Here is a 23,507-nt window from a genome sequence, read left to right on the forward strand (position 1 = left end):
CACTTTTTATATTTCACCATTGCTGCCTATGTTCATTTCATGTTTATAATTTGTGAACTCACCTTTCTTGGGAACGTTTTTGAGTTCAATCTTAGAATAGACGGGGTCACTGGATTTGCCTGCAGGGCCAGCTGAAATGTAGATTTTACTACTTATTGGAATTTCAGTCAGTCAGTTACTTCAGTGATAACATTTCCAACAGCTTCATGTCCTAAAGTATACTGTACTATATTCAGTGTCCTCAGAGCCTTTGCCAGTAAAAATAAAGGCACAGTCAAACTCAAAACCTTCATTCCATGATACCAACTAAAACCTCATGGGTTCTAACATAAGTATTGTTGAAATGGGATTTGTTCAGTGATATGCCATTTTTGAGATCTATGGGCTCTATCGTCGCAAAGGCGGTAATTTTGCATTAGCACCCGTTTTGCGCCCGAATAGTGCTGCGCAAAGCCGTAATTGTGGGCGCGTCGGCCCGCTGTGCTTGGCGTCACCTCGTCGCAAACCTCCATATAGGCGTGTTTATGCCCAAAAGTATTGACAGGTGTGATCATGTCCATTCCCCTTAAAAGCCACAGCGTCACGTCTGTGACAGCAGCTTCCTTCTCGCTGAGTGGGCTGGGCAAGCAGAGGGGCAGAGTGAGAGAGAGAGGGCGAGAGACAAAAGAGAGATGGGGGGGGAGAGAGAGATGTGAGGCTGTCATGCATAGAAAATCAAATAAAACGCGCTCATGCCCACCTGTGAATCACCTGTCTATCATTGCCATTTCACACGCTGAAGAAGGGCTGCTGCCCGAAACGTCTGTGTGGCAATAAAAGTATTCAACTTGGAGTGCTGTCCTCCTTTCTGGATGGCTGTCATGCAAGTTCAACGGTCCTAAAAAATCTAACTCGACCCAACCTGCTTGAGACGCGGACCGAGCTCAACTCGCCCGCTGTTGTCACATAGACTCAGCTCAAGACCGACTCAGCCCGACCAAAAAACAAACAAACAAACAAACAGTTATTAGACCTAGGACATTATAAAAAGTGTGCAATTAATGCTGGCGCAGCTCAAATACAATGGGAACGGTATGTATGTGTGTTACTGTCATACATTTTTTTCAGCTTTCATGCTATGTTGTTATGGATGGTATGCTTATTTCTTTTCGGGCTCTCTCTCCTGCATCGCCACTGCGGGGCTGCTGTGTGCGTAATTACGCAGCCAGCATACTGGGAGCCGCGCTGAGTGATGCCTCTATTTGAAGTTGAATTTCGTTCCACCAGCACACATTTTCTTAATCAGCTATTTTTTATTAATTTCTATTCATGTATATGCATTGAATCCGACCAATTTAGTCCAATAATTCATGAGAGAATTGTGAGTATCTTCCGTCACTGTCTGCTTGATGGCGAGAGGGACTTCAGCTGTACTCGTGACAAAACCAGACATCGAATTTTCAACATAGTTAACTTTTGCAGTAGGCCAAGGTTACTGGCTATTACTAGGAGATGAGGCAGTTAAGTTGAGCTGGGCAGTAACATTATAGGCCACTGACAGTATGCCCTGTGTGTCTCTCTCTCTCTCTCTCTCTCTCTCTCTCTCTCTCTCTCTCTCTCTCTCTCTCTCTCTCTCTCTCTCTCTCACTCTGGGACGAGGGAAGTGGAGAGGGCTATTGCGGTGCTATTAAACATAGCCTAATGGTTGGAAAAGATCAGCATTTGCTTATTTTCTCCTACCTCTTCTCCTACCTAAAGTAATCTACTGTTACACCACAGACCTGTATGGTCGGGAATTATGTAGCCTAATAAAACCATGACAAACTAATTCTCATTTTTAACACATTCACTGCCAACAGTTTTTTTTTTACTGTAGGTAGCTTCTGCCAAGGTTTTTTTTTGAGGATTCTGGCTCATCTTTCAAGAGCCGAGGATTATTTTCTGCTTGGACTTTGTGAACACAAAATATCTCAAAAGTACTAATAGAATGTGTGCTTTCTCTGTCTAAAAGAGTTAGTTTGTAGAGTTAGTAGTTATGTAGATATTAGCCGTTGAATACAGCATGGTTTCAGCGTCTGAGACAGAAAGCTGAGATAATCGCAGTTTTGTGAAATTCAATCAAACAGGCAGAACAGTCACTTTAACCATTTATTTTTGGCATCAGTGAGACATCAGACATCTAAACAATATAGTTCTGAACAGTAATTTCCTCCATAACAGCACCCGCACCCCCCTCTCCTTCAAACTCCTCCCTCTGTGGGCGTGTCTCTGGTGGCTTTGCAGCGTTTGTCACAAGCGAGTTTCTGCTGCCTGTCTGAGCAGCATCCCTCCCTGGCGGCCCCCTCGTCGGCGAGTCTGGATGGGGCTCGCTCGTTTCTTGGGTTTTCGGTTGAGAGCTTTGATGAAGCTTTGTGCGATTCTGGGCTTATGCTGCCTGTTTCAAAGTGTGTTGTACCCAGTCTATTTTTGGAACCCCCCACTGTTGTGCGCCACCGTTGTGCACCAGCGCAAAAGCGTTTTCGCCTACAGTATGAGAATGAGGCTCGTTCGTTTCTGGGTTTTCGGTTGTGAGCTCAGCTGGACTGAAGCTGCGTGCGATTCTGGGCTTTCTGCTGGTGTTTCAAAGTGTGTTGCACCCATAATCTATTATGCAAATTTGCAATCCCCCACCGCCAGCTCCCAGCGCAAAAGCGAAAGCGTTTTCGCCAATCCATTTTCATGAGAATGGCTTCCTCACGCTGCTGTTTTTGCTTGGCTTCCTCTAGTCTGGAGAGCACTGTCGCCACTTAGTGGGTCGGTGGAATGGGTTGTACACATTCGATGGCTCTCATATTTTTATAGGAGATGTAAAAGGGTTAGATGCACGTCCCACCATCAATTTTTTTTTTTTTTTTGACGAGTTAACTCGTCCACGGCAGTCAACCGTTGTTGTTTTTTTGACGAGTTAACTCGTCCACGGCAGTGAACGTGTTAACACATTGAGTGCCAGCCATTTTTTCAATCCTGTAGGTAAGTTGTGCCAGGTTTTTTTTTGAGGATTCTGGCTCATTTTACAAGAGCCGAGGATTATTTTCTGTTAAGAATTCGTGAACACCAATCATCTAAAAATAACTAATAGAATGTGTGCTTTCTCTGTCTAAAAGAGTTAGTTTGCAGAGTTAGTAGTTATGTAGATATTAGCCGTTGAGTACAGCATGGTTTCAGAGATTTTCAGAGAGTTTGGAGATAAATGGATTTTTAGAACCACCTCACGTGCCTGTGATTATGGGTGCCCTTGTCTCCCACTCTGTGCGCTCTCTCTCTCTCTCTCTCTCTATCTCTCTCTCTCTCTCTCTCCTCTCTCTCTCTCTCTCTGAGAGAGAGAGAGAGAGTGTGTGTGTGTCTCCAAACTCCTCCCTCCGTCTGTGCTGCGCAGTGCTCTGCTGCTGGGAGTTTGAGCAGCGACTCTCCCTGGCAGCGAGTGTGGATAGGTCTCACTGTCTCTTGGGTTTGAGAGCCCCGATGAACCCCCGTGCGACTCTAGGCTTTATGCTGCTCACCCAGTCCATTTCTGGAACCCCCCACCGCAGCAGCGCGAAGCGTCCCCGCCTACAGTATGAGAATGAGGCTCGTTCGTTTCTGACTGTAAAATCGCCAAGCCATTTCCGCGGGAGGCGGCTGCTTTTGGTCCACGGGTCCCGTGGCTGTGGCTTTGTCTCTGTCTCTGTCTGGAGAGAACTGTCGCCACTTAGTGGTCGGTAAAATAGATTATACACATTCTCTTGCTCCAATAGTGATATAGAAGACGTAAAAGTTGTTGATTGATGTCCCACCGTCAAAAAAAAAAATGTTTATGTAAGACGAGATATATCGGCTCTGGCACTCAAGCGTTGGATTATGTAAGACGAGATATCTCGGCTATGGCACTCAACGTGTTAAATCAAGGTGTGTGTTTTTTCTGCAATGTAGGCTATAGTTGAAAATCAATGTGACATTCTGAAGAGGGAAGTGTTTGCGTGCGCGAGGTGTTGGAGAGAGAGTGACATCGATCCATGCCATGCGTAATGTATCCAAGCGAGGATTTCCTGCACTGCGCGGATAATACTGCATGTGCCGAGGTGCAGTGGGGTTTTTAGCGCTAAGACCTGCTATTAGGTGGTCGTGAGGTCTCCAGACCATATTTCAAGCAGAAGGCCACACATGCATAATCCGATCACCCCCTAGACGACAGCCTAGACAACGATACCCTGTTTCGGATCGGCCACGGAGCGTATCTGCCTTCCGAGACGTCTGACAACACCGGCGGAGCGGCCGTGCCACAGGCTGCCAACGTAGCCACAATGAGAAGGCCCGGCGCGCGCCCCCGCGGCACGGGGCGCGCCACTGAGACGGCCCGTGGGAGGAGAGCAGAAGACGAAGCGCTGCGCGCGCGCGGACGCCCAAAAACGCGCACGAGCGAGCCGGAGCGAGAGGCGGCTCGGCGCGGACGAAGACCAGAAGAGGAAGCTGCCCCGAGAGCTGGGAGTCGTCGGGGTAATGCAGGCCGCGGGGCCGCCGTGAGACGCTATGTTCCACGCCATGTTCTTCCTGGCCCCATTCGCAGCTCCGCCGAGCCGACAGGGGTCGTCAAGAGCCATTATGCTGTCCCTGCTAGATGCCAGCAGATCGGTGGAGGCTCATCTGAGGGCTTTGGAAACCCCCCCCCCCCGTCCCCCCCACGTTCGCCTCAGCCCAGCTAGCCCAGCAGCCGATCCTGCCCGGGCCGTTAAGAGCCATCCTGCTGTCCCTGCTAGATGCTAACAGATCAGTGGAGGCTCGCCTGAGGGCGCTGGAAACCCCCCCCCCCCCCCCCATTTCCCCCACGTTTGCCTCAGCCCAGCCGGCTCAGCAGCCGATCCCGCCCCCGCCTGCGCAGCAAGCCGACGTGTTCCCCACCACCACCCAACCCGCCCAGATGGATACCCTGGCGTCTGCCACGCCCCCGAAGCACACCAAGCCCTCTCGGCTGGACCGGCTGCTGGACATGCCGCCCGCCGGCCCGGACGTCCAGGTGCAGCACTCCTGGAACAACGACGACCGCTCGCTCAACATCTTCGTCAAGGACGACAACAAGCTGGTGCTCCACCGTCAACCCGTGGCGCAGAGCACGGACGCCATCCGCGGCCGGGTGGGCTACACGCAGGGACTCCACGTGTGGGAGGTCAGCTGGGCCAAGCGCCAGAGGGGGTCCCACGCCATGGTCGGAGTGGCCACGGGCGACGTGCCGCTGCATTTGGTGGGCTACACGGCCCTGGTGGGAAACAACACCGAGTCCTGGGGCTGGGACCTGGGCCGGTGCCACGACGGCGAGAACCACGCGGGCAGAACCTACCCCGCCTTCCTGGAGCCCGACGACACCTTCATAATACCAGACTCGCTGTTAGTCGTCTTGGACATGGACGAGGGGACGTTGGGTTTCATAGTGGACGGACATGACCTAGGGGTGGTGTTCAGAGGACTTAAGGGCAGGAAGGTGTACCCCGCAGAGAGCGCCGTGTGGGGACACTGCGAAATACGAATCCGGTACATAAACGGACTCGATCCGGATCCCCTCCCTCTGATGGACCTGTGCAGGCGCTCTGTGAGGGCGGCTCTAGGAAGGGACCGCCTGAGCGGAATCCACGGACTGCCCCTGCCCGCCTCTCTCAAGAGCTACCTGCTCTACCAAGGACGGGGTTGACGACCACAGCACACCGAGCATACCCTGGAGTACCAGTCACCCGTGGACGCGAAAGGACCCATGAGGGAAGTATCAGTATTTCAGTATTAAAACGGGCAATCTACCAGCCCAGTAAAATTAGACATATTCATCTCTTAAATACTCCGTCTGCCCGCAAACGGCCCGCCCCACCAAACAAGAAATACTGACTTACATTGCTCTGAAAACACCACATGTACCGTAGGTGTCCCTTGTGTCCTGATTAAATAAAGCGAAGCTGACTGACAATTTATTTGGCTGTGATCTGACTATTCTATCCAGTGGGCATTTCAGCCTGCCTATTTCCGACGCCTATGCGGAAATCGCTTTCTTGCAAATGGCCAGTGGGGGTCACAATTCACAATTCCTCCTGACAGCATGTTGTTGAGATCATGTGATATGCCGGTAATAAAAAAAAAATAATAATAATAGTAATAATAATAATAATAATAATAATCACGCAATGGGTCATTCAAACACCCCTGGCCCATGGAGCATGTCTGAGCATCAGCTAGAATGAGCGTTACTGTATAACTTTCAGACCGAAGCCAGACGGCCCAGGGAATGCTGACGTCTTTTCCGTGTCAAGCTACCCGGTCTTAATACACCACTTCCTGTTCTTAACGAATTTCAAAGTAAAATGCCTCTGGCGTCTCTTTTAACCATAAATAATACCAAAGATAAAATAATTAATACAGCGTCACGCTAGTCAGGTAACAAGAGGCTGCGAATCCCATTGTTATATGTGGCCAACCATAACATATCACTGCGAGTCGCAACTAGCAGTCTATGGTGCATTTGCAAGGCGGTGAAACCATTGCTTTCTCTCATTTGTTTATTAACCAGTTTCTTTATATCTCATGCATTAAGCATTACATTTCAGCTTTTGCCGCCAGAATGAACCGTTTGCCCCATGGATCTTTCAGTCTGTCCAGAGTGCCCGAGATGCTACGGCACTTCAGCATCAGTGCTTCTCCAAGCCGGTTCCCGTCAATCACCGTGAATCTGCCCAGACTTCCCCGCGGTCTGGCCCCAGCTGCGCCAGCAGGGCTATGAGCAGTCCGTAGCAAACGGGCGTTTGCTCAGGGGAAAAAGATGGTCGCTATATGATGACATCATCACCGGCCGTCACCGCCCCAGACCGCCCCCCCGGCCCCCCCGTTCCTCATCGCACCTCGTCACCACATGACAAGATCCTGGTTCATCCTGCGCCTCAAGCGGACGCCCCAGAAATCCAGCCACCCCTTCAGGACCGGAGCGGCCACCTCAGCCGCCGGCAAAGAGTGTCCTCCGCCTCCCTCCAGCAAACGGGCCGCCGGTCCTCATCAGCATTCTCCAGCTACATCCGCCCGGAGCAGGCGGCCATACTGGCGGCCCAAAGAACCCTCCTCCCTTTATCGGCAAGCATGGCAACGAACAGTGTCCCGGACTTCCGTGCCAAATAATGTCTCGTTGGTGGTGGCTCCCCGAAAAGCACGGCGCCCAGTAAGGCGCAATAAATCTCCCGGTTAATTTTTGGGGGAAAAGAGAGGAAAGAGAGAGAGTCAGAGAGAGTCAGGCCAAGCTGGGAAGCGGCAGGCTAAATCGCGAGGTGCCAAGGCGGCCAAGCAGGCCAAGCTGGGAAGCGCCAAGTTAAACGTTAATGTACCAAGATCGAAGGCCCGACCGAGTTGGGTAGCGCCAGCCGCAAATAGCCGTAAGTCGCTAAAGGTCGAAGGCCAGAAAAGTACTATCAACTACTAATGTACCAAGATCGAAGGCCCGACTGAGTTGGGAAGCGCCAGCCACAAATAGCCGTAAGTCGCTAAAAAGGTTGAAGGCCAGAAAAGTACAATCAACTACTAACGTACCAAGATCGAAGGCCCGACCGAGTTGGGAGCGCCAGCCGCAAATAGCTGTAAGTCGTTAAAAGGTCGAAGGCCAGAAAAGGATCAACTACTAACGTATCAAAATCGAAGGCCCGACCGAGTTGGGAAGCGCCAGCCGCAAATAGCTGTAAGTCGCTAAAAAAGGTCGAAGGCCAGAAAAGTACAATCAACTAATGTACCAAGATCGAAGGCCCGACCGAGTTGGGAGTGCCAGCCGCAAATAGCTGTAAGTCGCTAAAAAAGGTCGAAGGCTAGAAAAGTACAATCAACCACCGGTGCCCGCAGATCTCAATTAACCTCCGGTAATCAGATCTTCCTTTTGGGGGATCTCCTAGCCTATGCAGATGCCCTCCTCTTGCCTCAAGAGCAGCGCCACTGGCCAATGGAGTCATGTGCCAAAGTATTTGCCATGCATGCCGATTGCTAAATAAAGTTTGTTAAATCCTACCAACCGGCCTCTCATGATTGAAGTGAGGTCTCCAGACCATATTTCAAGCAGAAGGCCACACATGCATAATCCGATCACCCCCTGACGTCAGTCAAGTCCTAGTATGACGTGGTCAGTCAAAGTCCTGGTATGACGTCTGTAATGACGTCAGATATGACGTCAGTTAATTCTCATATATATAGCAAGGGTTCTACGTCACCTCTCTCTCTCTGGCCGATCATAGCAGCAGCTAGCTTCACGGCAGTCCATCTCCCCTGAAGCCGTCCTCCGAAGCGTTGTTTTGCCCCACCCACCTCCCCAGTCTGCCACCAACGAGTCGTGACTCCTGATCCCCCACGGGGGGGGGGATCTCCTAGCCTATGCAGATGCCCTCCTCTTGCCTCAAGAGCAGCGCCACTGGCCAATGGAGTCATGCGCCAAAGCATTTGCCATGCATGCCGATTGCTAAATAAAGTTTGTTAAATCCTACCAACCGGCCTCTCATGATTGAATTAAAATTGCGTGCATTTTTCCTAACACTTTGCGCGAAAACACCTTGGCATGGGCGCGTCGCCCAAACCTGTGTTTACGCTCAGAACCTGCCGATGATATCTTGCAAAATGTGCAAAATGACATTTGCGGGAGGCAGACGATAGCCTAAGAGGCATGCAAAGGCCAGTATTTAGCACAGACACGCCTGGGACACGCCTACACCTGTTTTTGCGCTTAGATCCCAGCGCAAAACTGGATGGTGGAGGCAGACGATAGCTTAAGACGCAGGGAAGATGGCATAAGAGGTGCGCAAACGATAGCGCCTGTACGAGGATAGGGCCCAAACCTATATTATTCGGCAGCATATCCACCTCATGGGAGCATATTGTATTGATTTATACAGAAATGTAACTGTTTAAAAGTGATATAATTGTCTGGGTAGACGTGACCTCCCTGATTTCTAAGTTAAAACAGCCCCGAAATATGTTGGGGATGCAATTCTCGGCGGGGATGCGGAAACGTTCAGGCGCAAATTAGAGCCGTGCCAAAATCATCTGCGCCCCCAAAATGCCTGCGCAAACGGGATTTGGGCAGTCTTAAGTACCAGAATTATTCACAGGTGTGGCCAGGCAAGGCATTACGTCAATCAAAACCAATCAGATCGCGCGACGCATGCAATATGCTGTAATTCTCTCCATGCGTAATAGAGTGCAGGGGCGGACGCATAATCGGGCGCGTCGGGCAAATGCCCGGTGGCCTGGCCTGGCCTGGCCTGCAAAAAAAAAAAATTGTGCCCGCAGTCAGGCCACTCACTGAACAGCAGGCCAGGCGCTGCCTACTGGTTTACTAGTGGTTTTATTACTTTATTCAGGGTTAAAGTGGGTGCATCTCATTGTAAAATTGGACTTGGCCCAAATTGGGCTTCAAATGGCCCAAATTGGGCTTCAAACGGCCCAAATCTAGCTTTAAATGACCCAAATTGGGCTTCAAACGGCCCAAATCTGGCTTCAAACGGCCTAAATTAGGCTTCAAACGGCCCAAATTGAGCTTCAAACGGCCCAAATTTTTTTTGCGTCGGCCCGTATCGGCCTGGCCTGCTTGGTTTCTAATACCCGGCCTGAATTATGATCCCAGTCCGCCCCTGATAGAGTGGACTCACTCGTGCCGAGGACATAGAGAGATGGAGAGAGCTTGTGACAGATCGGCTGTGGTGCCAACGACCCTCCGGCTTATGGGATAGCAGTAGGTGAATAGCCTATTGCAAGTAGGCTACAATGTACACGTTTTCTCAATTCATTTACCATAACCCCTCCTTGAATGTGATACAAGTTTCTCAGTGAATTATAATTGATTGCCTCACCGAATAATCTGCTGGTTACCCAATTTTAGCAGCAGAGGGTTAGGGCTAGGGTTAGGGCACGCCTATGCCCAGTACAATTATAACAGGCATGCGCTTGTGCCCGCCCCCAATTTGCATTGTGCATGGCGTTAACACTAGCAAAGCCAGGACATTTTTACCTACCACAAGGGCCAGAAGAGGGGTCGACTGACCCCTAGTCATTTGAATGAGAGGCTGTGCATTTGCACCTCTTGTGTGGAGTCTCCCTGTCAATTCTATTCAAATGCGAAATGAATTCTATTCAAATGCTAAATGTACTGGCCGGGGAGAGGGGAGGTGTCTCTGCTATCATGGCAAATTTGTCCTCCACAAGGCCGGCAGCCCTTGTGCTCTTGTCATCAAAGCGTAGATAGCGCATGATATGGGTCTGATTTTGAAAATGTATGAACACAGGGTCGTACAACAGACATATTTAGGAAAAGTCAAGAAAGTAGGGATTTGGAACTCGATCGAGTGCAAAGATATATTTTATTTTAACTCACAGGGGTCACGTGACCCCTTTGACGGCCCTTCTAGTGTTAAACGAGCGTAAACGCTAAATTACCGCTTTTGTGAAGATAGGGCCCCATGGCTTGAAGGCTAACCATGGAGAGGAGTCTGTTACCTTGATCTGGTCTCTGGTGTGTAGTGGAGCCCTGGTTGGTGCTCTGAGACTGGATGGGACTAAGAAATGTAGTAAATGTAGTAAATAATGTGGAAGTTATCACTGTTATGGTTAAGATGAGCAAACTGGTGTTGCACTTACCTGCCACAACATCGATCTGCGAAAAATATATTTGTTTTTATTAGTTATAGTCTTGCTTTATAAATTCCTCCTCTGCTACTCAGTGTAATGACACAAGGGAGAACTGCTCAGTTAGTTTGTATAGTCAAAGTGTAATCCCTCTAATGTGTGTGTGTGTGTGTGTGTGTGTGTGTGTGTGTGTGTGTGTGTGTGTGTGTGTGTGTGCGTGCGTGCGTGTGTGTGTGTAGATATAGATATATAGATATAGATATAGATATTTTTTACATAAATTGGAAGGGGCAAGCACTTCAATTGTTGTCACCCACGGGCACCTATATAATATAATAACTGTTACTTTTGGCCTGATTGGATGCATTTTTAATAGCCTATACATAAATAATTATGAGAGGGGTGCCCTTCTTTCACTTGGGCACCTGCCCCATGAAATGTCTGTCGTAGTGTAGAAGTGGGTCATTTTCAATAACCATAACAGCACACATCTCTAAATAAAGACAGTGTTTTAGCCTAATATAAAGTGGCAGATTACTGAGCTACAAACACTGATTTAGAACTTTTAAAATTAGGGCTGCAACTAACGATTATTTTCATTATTGATTAATGATGATTGATTTAGCAAACGCTAAATTACTGCTTTTGCGACGATATGGCCCGAGATGACTTGGAAATGAGGGAGGATGTAGGACTGAAGTGGTAGGTTTTGAAAATATGTGTCTCATTCCAGCATCGGTTGTAAAGCGCTAATGTTAGCGCTCGCTAGTGCTAACATTAGCCGAACACAGCTGCCTTTGATAGACAATAATATCAACCGATACGTTTAGCTGGAATAAGTAACAAAGGCACACATTTTCAGAACTTGTATAGGCTAGTTAGTCCAACTTACTCTTACTTGCTGACTTCTCCAAGTCATCATTTTTGTTTGGTTCGTATAGCCTTTGCTAGGAGGTGTATTTCATACAACTCCTCTGGCGCACCTACTTAGTCACAAGCACAAGCGCATAACGTTAGCTGTGCCCCTGCAGCAGCCAATCTGCTGTCACAATTGAGCACCTCCATGTCCGCTGCAACAGCCCATTCGCATGATCAGCCGTGGAGTTGTTATTATTCTCAACTGGAAGCATGGGACCGGATGACAAATACACGCTGTAAAAAAGCTGGATGTAGCGGACTTGTCAGTGCAGAGCAAACGCAGGCAGCAGAAAGCCCCAGAGACACTCCCAGAAGGAGGAGTGTGCAGTTGAGGGGGTGGGGGGCACGCAGAGCATGCACAGCAGCATACAACACCCAGACAGCAGGACAGGATTAGCAAACGCAAGCTAGAATATCTGATGCCCACCAGCAGTAAATCAAAACCAGCAAGAAGCTGCAACCAGCAGCGCACGCAGGGGCCAGCGCTGCTGGTTGGAGCTAAAAAATATTATTTGGCCAAACAAAATTCCTTTGTTTTCACTCTTTTATTGAAGGAAATTATTTTTGAGGTGTCATTACATCAGAAAATATTAGCAATGAGTCAATGATGTGCTTGAAATGCTTCCTTTCACAAAAGGCTGAATATCTCAGGTTCTAGAAAAAAAGTGGCTGTTTTTGGTCAAATCAAGCTATCTTCTCCGGCTCATAACTAAAGAACGGAAAATGGGATCAATAAACTTTTTTTTGCAGGTGATAGAAGAGAGTCTCATCGTTATTTGTGCGTGTTCAGTGTTTAGATAGTAATTATTAAAGAAATTATATGACTGTTTTAAAATGCATTGCGGCCTATGTGGCACAGTACAGCACCTTTTGCCCAAGGGCCGTGGCACTCAAAGTGTTAATGGTCATTTACGGTATTTATTTATTTCTATATGAATAGTTCATTTGCAAAAACAGATTTAAAGCCATTCTTAAAATTAGCCAAATAGACAACACATGCTGATATTCCATATAGCATATCAAAGTGAAAATCATTAGGTGAAAGTTGTAGGCCTAATTATGATCTGCAATAAGATGAAATATTAAAAGATAAAATGCTTATGATATAAATGTATATAGGCCCAATAAGAGGCATAAGAGAAACAAACCATTAATAGGCTATATTCCTTTGTCCTACTTTTCCTGACTTACAGTATATGGAGATGCTGCTTTATCTTCAAAATAATCATGTCAATCTACAATAGGCTATCGAAAAAACATGTCAGAGGTGTCGGAGGCGATGCGAGTGAGCTGCCAAAAATGTACATTCACACTTCAAGTTTTATACTATTTGATTGAATGGTGATAAGAACATAGCCTAATTGACACACATAATTAGTGAGTGCAGACAGAGAATTTTTAATGGCAGAAATCGGTAACGACAGAATCCATGGTTAATCACAGACAGCATTTGGCAGTGAGAGGAGGGGGGAGAGGCACACCGCTGACTGAAGTGAATAGGCCTTGATTAATAGGCTATGATAGATTTCTCTCCCCAATCTATGGTATTTTGATCAAACATTTCTCCATAGGCCCAGTTTGGACTCAACAGGAGGCAGATACTCCAGAATGGCGGCCCTACATGCTGATATGAAAATATGCAATTACAGAGATGATCTTGTCATTTGTTAATTCAAATATATCTTTAATTATGTTTAAATGTTCTGTTCTAGGTCATCGGAGGAGCGGCTGAGTTTGTGTAATGATGAACTTTCTCCATTTCCATTAGGAGACGTGCTGACCATGGGAATTAACCATTAGAAGGTTCTGTGGAGTTGAACAATGCTTTGTGTGTGACAAACTGTTATTTTAAGCTGTTTATGGCAGGTCTGGGAAAACATTTAGGATAGGCTCAGTTAACCATAGAGGGCAGAGGTCACGGAGATCGGCCACATAAGGACATTCCACGGGACCCGCAGGTTGTGGAATCTTCTATGATAAGGACAGCACTGTGTACTTTGATGCTTTTATTATGTGTTGACATTTTGAGGACAGGCTCTAAGGACAAGAGCAGAGCAGACAAGAGGGGTACGGGTTCAAATAGGCTTTTTGGTCTCAGGGAAAATAGAGGTTCAGTGGAATGTGAAATGGTAATAAAGAGATGATTGGATATCTGATATGAAATAAAGTTTAAAAGCATACATTGGATGCGCTGATTTTTCCACAGAGAAGAGAAGATATGCTCAAGTACACAGCACCAATGAGAGGAGTCTGATGTCTGATGTTGTGTGTTGATCAACTTCAATTTGTCCCACTTGATACACAAGGAGAGTGCTATCATATTTAGATAAATAATAGCCTATTGTTATTATTGCAACCAAATGGAAAATAAAGGTATAGTCAAATTAGTTGATAAGTGGTAATTGATAAGAGTTTCTCATCCGGTTTAAACAGGGTGAGTTTTTCTCTGATTTGTTGAATTTAACTATAAGAAACTGTCCTCTTGCTCTTTTTTACACCTCCTAGAGGTGGTTTTTGACCAAGAGGATAGTAAGTTTGAGCTGTAGGAAAAATTGTTCCAGCTTCAGACTGATTAGCTGAATTTGATCCATATCCAGAATATAGTTTAAGTTTATCTAGTCTAACAATAACCTTACATAATGTTCTAAACTAGGACTTTAATAGGTAAATAGCTAAATTAGCTGACCCAAATTATAAGTTGAAAATAGGAAATAAAATGGATGACCAGTATTCAAGTGAGGGTTAGTGCTGTGACCTCCAGTGGAAGCCAGGTCACATGATTGCGGACCAAGAGGAGGAGAAAACATGCCTATCATAAGAGTGACAGACCAATGACAGCCCAAGCAGTGAAGGATGTCCCCAGATGGAGGAGGAAACCTGCGGGGAGAGACCAGCCCACAAGAAGATGCAGTTTAAAAGGACACGCAAAAGATAAGGGAGGGTCGGTTTGCAGGGGTCTTCTTTTGACCTGCTACATATTTTGCTGTGAGGGAAAGACCACTGGAAATCCACCTCAGAGATCTCTGAATGGGGTAATATAAATACTTGATCTGCTTTGTACTGAATATGCTAAATTCTCTATATAAAATAATGTTCTAAATATCAGAATTGCTTGTTGTATTGATTTTTCATATATCTGGAATGATTGGACACACTGGAAAGGTATTAACATATGTCACACCTTCTGATTGGAGTAAGCTGTTTATAATTAGGTTGAACGAGGTACAGAGAAACCCTTTCCATCAATTGGTGTACCCCGACGTGATCCAGAGAAAAAAGCAAGCATTCTGATCAAGCATTTCAGGAAAACAGTGGCTTAACATCCCGGGAAAATATCAATAAAGGGTTTACGGATTACCTTTTTCATAAAAATATCTGCATTGGCTATTCTAAATTATTGTTACACTAACTGGATTCCACAAATGCTGTAATTTATCAATCAAATTTAGGAACCAGTACAAAGCTGGTCAGACACGTGTTTTGATATTTTGGAAAGACCTGTGGGCGAGATTGTACGTCAAAAACATCTGCCCAAGGCCGCTAGCATATGTGAGGGGATAACAGTAATTTTCTCAAGACCATAATAGCGTAGCGAGCATATGTGAGGGGATAACAGTAACTTTCTCAAGACCATACAGCTGACCGAGTGCGTGTGAGGGATAACAGTACTTTTCCAAGATCATAGCAGAAAATGTGTTATTTATACAGAACCGGCGTGTTCTGGGGGAGTCCGTTTTGTACAGAGAGCATTAAGGCTCAGGTTTTTGCGTTTTATTGTAATATATTTCTGAAGGTTTTGCTATATTATGAATTGTGAAAAATCAGCTATAGAGAAGATCATAAAAGATTATTTTTAATGGGGAAGAAATAACACAGAATTGTCTAATAATAGTAATATCAATATCCATATTTTGAGTTGAATTTTAGATTCTTCCAATTTATGTTGCTATGTAAATTAGACACAAAGGTGTATGCTATAAATTTAAACAAAAAGGTGAATTTAATGCAAGATTAGGTCACTTTGGGGTAGTATTCCTTTGTATTATTGTGTTATACTGCTTTATGATCCATAACTTTGCTGTAAGTTTGAGAAGAAGAGAATTAATGTAAACGATCCTTAGACTTAGGGGAACATTTTCTATATAATAGAAAGGGATAAATAGGTTGTATAATTAGTCACACTCCTTGATTTGTCAAGTAAGTGCTATTTGAAACAAAGAAGTTTTCACTGTGCAGGGACGCCTGTCACAGTGAAACGGTAATATGTAAGAGTATAGTATATAAATAGAATCAACAGTATTTTGACGCTTATGAAAAAACTGTTTGTGGAAGAACAACACACCATAAGTTGATGCGCGCAGCTTCTAACCAAGGGTCCGGGTGCAGCCAAATGGCCGCGGGTGTGATGATGCTGGCACTTTTGCTGTCTGAGTGGGCTCTGCCGTCCATACAGGAGAAGCCTGTGAGTCTGTCTGGCGGAGTGGGGCTGCAGAGCGGAGAATTGTAGATAGCCTATGAGTTATTTTGCCGTCAAATTGGCGTAAGGTCGCGCGACAGTTCAAAATAATAGCGTATGCTTTTAACGTTAGATTTATTTAGAAATATAAATGGATCTTTTAAGAGAGTGGTGGATTCGTTAGAGGGTAAAGATATGGAATGGGATTAATGGCCTATGGCCTATGGATTATGCGAATAGATATAATAGGCGTCACATAGATAATATGTAGGGATGCACCGATCGATCGGCACGTGACCGGAAATGGCCGATTTTCACGTGATCGGCCTCGATCGGTGATCTGTTCCGGTCACTCTAAATAGCCGATTCTGTGAGCCGATTTTCACATGACGTGCGCGCACCCCAAAGAAGCACCGAGACAGGCACCCAGCCACCACACCACACACGCCAGCATACCTTCCTCGTTGTGGATTTTTTTCACCGTCAGTGAAGTAGACAAAGCTTGCAGTTTGTCACACATGCAAGTCGAAAATAAGCCGTGGAGACAGAGATGCGGCCGAGTCCCGCTCGGCTGGAGTCCAGTCAGAGCGGCTCGCTTCACCTCACTGGCCCCTCTCTCTCTGCTCTCTCCCCGGGAAGCGGTGCTCCAGCAACCCGCCACCGCGCACAGCCGGCTTGGCGAGGTGAACGCGAGCATTGTGTCCAGTATGATAACCATTCCCCGACCTGCTTTTCCATTCCACATCAGCGCTGCTGCCTCAGCCTGTCAAGTCATGTTGTAACGTGACGTGGATACAGGAGAGACTATTTGTTTCGTATTGCAAATAGAACGACATGAGAACGACGGACATAATAATAAAAATGCATCGGACTCACAAGTGTGCAACGTTTTCTGTGCGTGACGATATTTTTTCGGATGGCAGATAAAAATACGCATACCAAACTTCGGACTGTGTGTAAACTCCGCCTGATATTCAGACTGAAGATCGTTACTGTAACTCATAAACTCATTTCCCCTCTACTCAAGAGGACTGGTCTGGAGCCAGTCTATAAACTCCTTGTCCATGGATCATTTTGATGTTCTGTTGCACCTGTTTTCTTTTGGAAAAGTAAATGCATGATAGCTGTGGGATATAGGCTATTGGATTTAATTTAATTTTTGTATTCATTGTATTTGCACAAAAAAGCTCTGTCCAGTAGCCTAACCTGGAACACTTTTATTTTGAGATGTGTTTGAGTGAGAAGGTCCTACTTCATGCAAATGATAAGAATTGTTTATTTGTTTATTTGGATCCCCATTAGATGTAAGAATTGTTCTATGAATCTTAATTTTTAAACAAAGTTACAAAAACGTTTGTGTAAGCTGTCAATTGTTGTTTTTAGAAAAAAAAATCGGAATCGGCAAAAATCGGTATCGGCAAGTCAGACTATTCAAAAATCGGAAATCGGAATCGGCCAAGAAAATGGCAATCGGTGCATCCCTAATAATATGTCCTCCCAACTAGTAGACATGATGTATGCGTGAGACGGGGTAGATTATATAAGCATGACCGGCTCTTTACGCATTCAAATAAATATAGCTCAGTTGGTAGAGCGGCCGTGCGGTTCCATCCCCGTGTGAGGAGCCAAGAATTTGCAGTAGCCTAATGGAACAATGTCTGTATGTAGTAAACGATTGACTGTTAAATCAAAACAGACATCGACAACCTTTATTTAGTTTTTTTCTGTTTGTCAGTCTGTCTGTCTGTCTGTTTGGTTGTCTTTTATCTGTTGGTCGCAAGCAAAGCAAACTTCGCATCTCGATGGGCAGTGTGTGCCCTCAGTCTGGATTTGAGTGTGTGTGTGTTTGCTCATGTGTGGCGCTTCCATGTAGACAGATGATCAGGATCGCATCACACTTTTCGCATTTCTCTGAGTTTTGCCTCTCCTCCGTCCGTCTATGTGTTAACTCTGTAAAGCAGTAGCAGGCAGAATCGATTCACTTGTAGATTGGCTGAGCAGCATCACGTGTGGTGAGATACAGTGTATGCATTGGTCTGTGAGCTTCCTGACAGATAAACCTGTAGTACCGTAAAGGCTAGAAAAGCCTGTGCCGGTTAGAATGAAGACGCTCCGTGAAAATGTAACTATTTAATGATTTGTTGGTTATAGGGCTCGGTCCGGATGGAACGGCGTCTAGGTCTGGATGTGGACCGCTTGGAAAAACGCTGTGTTTGTTGTTCTTGGGAGGGGGGTTTGAGGCGCTGTGTTGCTTCAGGTGAATGTGTGTGTCTGTATGCCTGTGCTGATAGGAGAATGGAGTAATGTGTGTGTGTGTGTGCGCGAAAAGGGGAGAGCATGTATGTACCGTATGTATGTTTGTGATTGAGTGTGTCTCGCGTTACTTTGGTAATGTACAGTTTGATCCAAGGGGGGCTGCTCGGGTAGTATAGGCTGCAAGGCATTACACCAGGAGGCTGCTCTAGGTGGCTGAACATCTAGGGATAAGTTCATGAATGTTTGAGTTGATTTGAGTGTGATAATTTGAGATAGATAGGATTTTATGTTACTGCATGAGTGATGGGTAGATGCCGGTAGTGAAATTTGATGTTGTGAATGCATTTAGTGGTGAAAGGAGACAGATAGGATTTGAGTGGGTTGGTATGTGTGATGAAGTTTGTGGAATGTGGGTTTTTATGTGGATGGTTGGGAATACAATGCTGATAGTATGGGGCGTGAACGTTCATTGTTTCTATGGAGAATGAAAGCATTGATTATAATATTTAGATTGGCGAAATGGTGCTGTGTTTTGTCGGTGTGGTTGTGATATGTGAAATGATGTCTGTTCAGTTTTGGAACATTCTTGATGACATCATTTGTGGTTGGTGTAGCCTACTGGAGTTTCAGTGTGGATCAATTGGCGGGGAGGATTCATTAATGATTACTCGTTTGAGGTGTCAATTGATCTGACCATATTGATAGTTGTTTGATTAATTTAGACCAAAGGGGGGTCCCCATACATTGTGGAATGCATGGTGAATGAATGCGTAGACTATAGAATGGACCCAGATGGAGGGTTAAATCTCAGCAAAACACACTGACGAAGTGTCAGATATAATGAGTTATGAAAAATAGATTGGACGGGGAAATTACAGAAGTGGGGAACACTGAACACTGCACATTATATAGTAATACGTACTGAATAGAAGGTTTGCAGTGACACATAAAAAAACAATAGTTATATGATGAGTATGTTTAGTTGACAACTTTGCATAAATGAAGGGTTTGTTGATTAACTTGAAAATTCTCTCTGTCGTCCCTATAGAAGAACTAGCTCAGACCCAGGTAAGATACACCATCATTTTTCCGTTTGAGAAAAGCTACACATAGTTAAATTTACACTTAAAGTACGCTGGAGATGTTTTTAAAAGTATTTATGAATAAGTCAATGCCCTCTAGGACAGACAGTCTTGAGTTTGCGTTTGGAGTATTGTGAACAATGTTGGCCCTCACTGTTTTACCTAGTGGGGTTATGCCATCCCCAAAATTACTCAAGTGAACTGCCAGGGGTCTAGCCCGCCCCTCCCCCACTCACAGCACCTTCTGGGGTTACCCTCCGCCCCATTGTTTATTGCCACAAGTCTACAGGGTCAGTACATTGTCACTCTGTAAGCTGTGAATGTTCACTCAGGAGTCATCTTGTTTATGAGGATTCATTGCAATCAAATTATAAAGTAAACAATTGGATATGTACTCACAGAGTATCTCAAACATTATCTGCCATACAAGCGACTTGTTGTACTAATAAGAATACAAGAAATTATTTTGTTTAAAATACAGGCACATTGTGAAATCTGATGTTTACAGGTACAGTGGTACGTCACCAGAGGACCACACACCGGGACAATTCCAATATCGAAGATGTGGGTTTCATTTTTGCATAGTGGGATCTAAGCAAATCATCATGCACTCATTTGGTTACAAATGGAATCAAGGGGGTATGGGTGTAGCATGGGTCAAGGGGGCAACCATATTATGACGAATTTGGAAATGATTAGATGCATTAATGGGGTTAAGTTGTGTTTGTGCTGAGGTTTAATGCTGTCTAAGTGGGTTCCAGGAAAGATATGGGAACAGATATGTTACTGAATGAACTTGTGACCATCAAGGTCAGACTGAACGTTGGTCATTAGAGGTTTATGTTAGATTCAATAAGGACCCAAGTTGAAGTGGGTAAGTTGAAGAATATGTTTAAAATAACTCAAATCACAGTGTTAATGTTGCAGGGAGGAATGGAACTGGAGTAATGAGACGAGATCAATAAGTTAGGTGGTTTCACACCTCTATTGGAGGTGTGAATAGGGGGATTGATAGATTTCTCTCCCCAATCTATGGTATTTTGATCAAACATTTCTCCATAGGCCCAGTTTGGACTCAACAGGAGGCAGATACTCCAGAATGGCGGCCCTACATGCTGATATGAAAATATGCAATTACAGAGATGATCTTGTCATTTGTTAATTCAAATATATCTTTAATTATGTTTAAATGTTCTGTTCTAGGTCATCGGAGGAGCGGCTGAGTTTGTGTAATGATGAACTTTCTCCATTTCCATTAGGAGACGTGCTGACCATGGGAATTAACCATTAGAAGGTTCTGTGGAGTTGAACAATGCTTTGTGTGTGACAAACTGTTATTTTAAGCTGTTTATGGCAGGTCTGGGAAAACATTTAGGATAGGCTCAGTTAACCATAGAGGGCAGAGGTCACGGAGATCGGCCACATAAGGACATTCCACGGGACCCGCAGGTTGTGGAATCTTCTATGATAAGGACAGCACTGTGTACTTTGATGCTTTTATTATGTGTTGACATTTTGAGGACAGGCTCTAAGGACAAGAGCAGAGCAGACAAGAGGGGTACGGGTTCAAATAGGCTTTTTGGTCTCAGGGAAAATAGAGGTTCAGTGGAATGTGAAATGGTAATAAAGAGATGATTGGATATCTGATATGAAATAAAGTTTAAAAGCATACATTGGATGCGCTGATTTTTCCACAGAGAAGAGAAGATATGCTCAAGTACACAGCACCAATGAGAGGAGTCTGATGTCTGATGTTGTGTGTTGATCAACTTCAATTTGTCCCACTTGATACACAAGGAGAGTGCTATCATATTTAGATAAATAATAGCCTATTGTTATTATTGCAACCAAATGGAAAATAAAGGTATAGTCAAATTAGTTGATAAGTGGTAATTGATAAGAGTTTCTCATCCGGTTTAAACAGGGTGAGTTTTTCTCTGATTTGTTGAATTTAACTATAAGAAACTGTCCTCTTGCTCTTTTTTACACCTCCTAGAGGTGGTTTTCGACCAAGAGGATAGTAAGTTTGAGCTGTAGGAAAAATTGTTCCAGCTTCAGACTGATTAGCTGAATTTGATCCATATCCAGAATATAGTTTAAGTTTATCTAGTCTAACAGTAACCTTACATAATGTTCTAAACTAGGACTTTAATAGGTAAATAGCTAAATTAGCTGACCCAAATTATAAGTTGAAAATAGGAAATAAAATGGATGACCAGTATTCAAGTGAGGGTTAGTGCTGTGACCTCCAGTGGAAGCCAGGTCACATGATTGCGGACCAAGAGGAGGAGAAAACATGCCTATCATAAGAGTGACAGACCAATGACAGCCCAAGCAGTGAAGGATGTCCCCAGATGGAGGAGGAAACCTGCGGGGAGAGACCAGCCCACAAGAAGATGCAGTTTAAAAGGACACGCAAAAGATAAGGGAGGGGTCGGTTTGCAGGGGTCTTCTTTTGACCTGCTACATATTTTGCTGTGAGGGAAAGACCACTGGAAATCCACCTCAGAGATCTCTGAATGGGGTAATATAAATACTTGATCTGCTTTGTACTGAATATGCTAAATTCTCTATATAAAATAATGTTCTAAATATCAGAATTGCTTGTTGTTTTGATTTTTCATATATCTGGAATGATTGGACACACTGGAAAGGTATTAACATATGTCACACCTTCTGATTGGAGTAAGCTGTTTATAATTAGGTTGAACGAGGTACAGAGAAACCCTTTCCATCAGCTACATGATGTTTCAGGTGCAATATTATAATACACATGACATGACAGTATCATGTCGCAAAGGTTACCCTCAGGCTCTTCTAAATTTTGTGTTAACACTACAGTTGGAAGAGCCCTCTCATCGACGATAGGATTTTCATTAGAGAATCTGTGTTGGGCATTAAACTCACCTTATTTCTGCACTTTGAAGTCACAGGTAGGGTCGGGTGGACTGATTATATCGGAAGCCTAGTTGCCGAAAAAAAAGTGAGCGGTGGTGGTCTGTCTAAATGCATCGTAGAATATATGTACAAGACAAAATGATGCCAGTGCGCTGTGTGTGTGTGTGTGTGTGTGTGTGTGTGTGCCATTGAGTTATAATATGAATGGAGGGAGTGTCCCTATCTCCTCCCTGTATGTTTTTTTGAAGCCAAAATCCGGCCAGATCACTGAACCAGAGTCTGCGCAGTAGCTCCTTTGATTGAGGACCTCTGAGAGCTCCACGCCCCTCTGAACTTTCTTATGTAGAGCTGCTGTTTCTAGAATGCGCACAGTGCGTTGTGTATTTATATACAGTCTAGCTCTGTAAATATTACACTTTAAGTTGTAATATTTTTTGTCTCGCCAAAAGTAACCAGGAAGATTCCCACTATGAGATCAGTTTATCAAAATGACGCCTGTACGAAAATCTGATTTTGGTTGTCGGAGATTTTAGACCTCCGGGCTTCTGCCTGCTGAGTGCTCTCAGCGCGGGCCGGAAGTGGAGGCAGGCCACACTCACTCACCCTCAGCCTCACTGGTCTGCCTCATTGCTGTGTTAAGCTAGCCTAATGTTTTCGTGGCATTTTGATTAACTTTATGATTTAATTCCTTTTGGAGCAAATGTTGGTTTTACAATTCTAACTTTGACGCTTTACGCAACGTTGTTTGCTGGTATAGTGTTGTGGGTACTGCAGCCTGTAATGTTCTCCGTGGTCGGAGAGTTGTATCAGCCAGACAAGTCAGACCTCCGGGCTGCTCTCAGCCCTCAAGAGGAGCCAGGGCTGCTTGGCTCAGCCTCTCACTGGGGGAAATTCTCGGATGAACAGCTCTGTGTTGATTAGCCTAATGTTTCCGTGGCATTTTGATTAACTTTATGATTACATTTCTTTTGGCGCAAATGTTGGTTTAATCTAACCGCGAGGCTATGTTGTTGTACCCGCCTGGTAGTGTGTGTAGGCAGGCCAACCTAACGTGAGCCAGGCTGCCTGGTCTATTGCCTGGTATATCGTTACTAAGAGAGGAGCTTGTGAAGAACGAACATCCCCACAGTCAAAGCATTTCCCCCAGATATGCATATAAAAACGTTTGTTGCTTTAATAGCCTACAAAAATAAAACGTCTGTTTGTATGTGATGCTAATCCGTTAGCGATGAGCTAACGGTGGTTGTGTACTACTAGGCCTCATCCATATACCCGGGACGGGA

At 45.1% G+C, this 23,507-nt stretch overlaps 1 pseudogene across 1 annotated transcript; it reads left to right on the forward strand.

The window, feature by feature from the left end:
- Nucleotides 1–4,912: 4,912 nt before the first annotated feature.
- On the forward strand, nt 4,913–5,677 carry LOC310788580 (SPRY domain-containing SOCS box protein 1 pseudogene; annotated as a pseudogene). Its single transcript has one exon. The product of its transcript is annotated as an SPRY domain-containing SOCS box protein 1 pseudogene (transcript).
- Nucleotides 5,678–23,507: the final 17,830 nt, after the last annotated feature.

The sequence above is a fragment of the Poromitra crassiceps genome, assembly GCF_964638095.1.
Source record: "Poromitra crassiceps genome assembly, chromosome: 13".
Lineage (NCBI taxonomy): Eukaryota > Metazoa > Chordata > Actinopteri > Beryciformes > Melamphaidae > Poromitra > Poromitra crassiceps.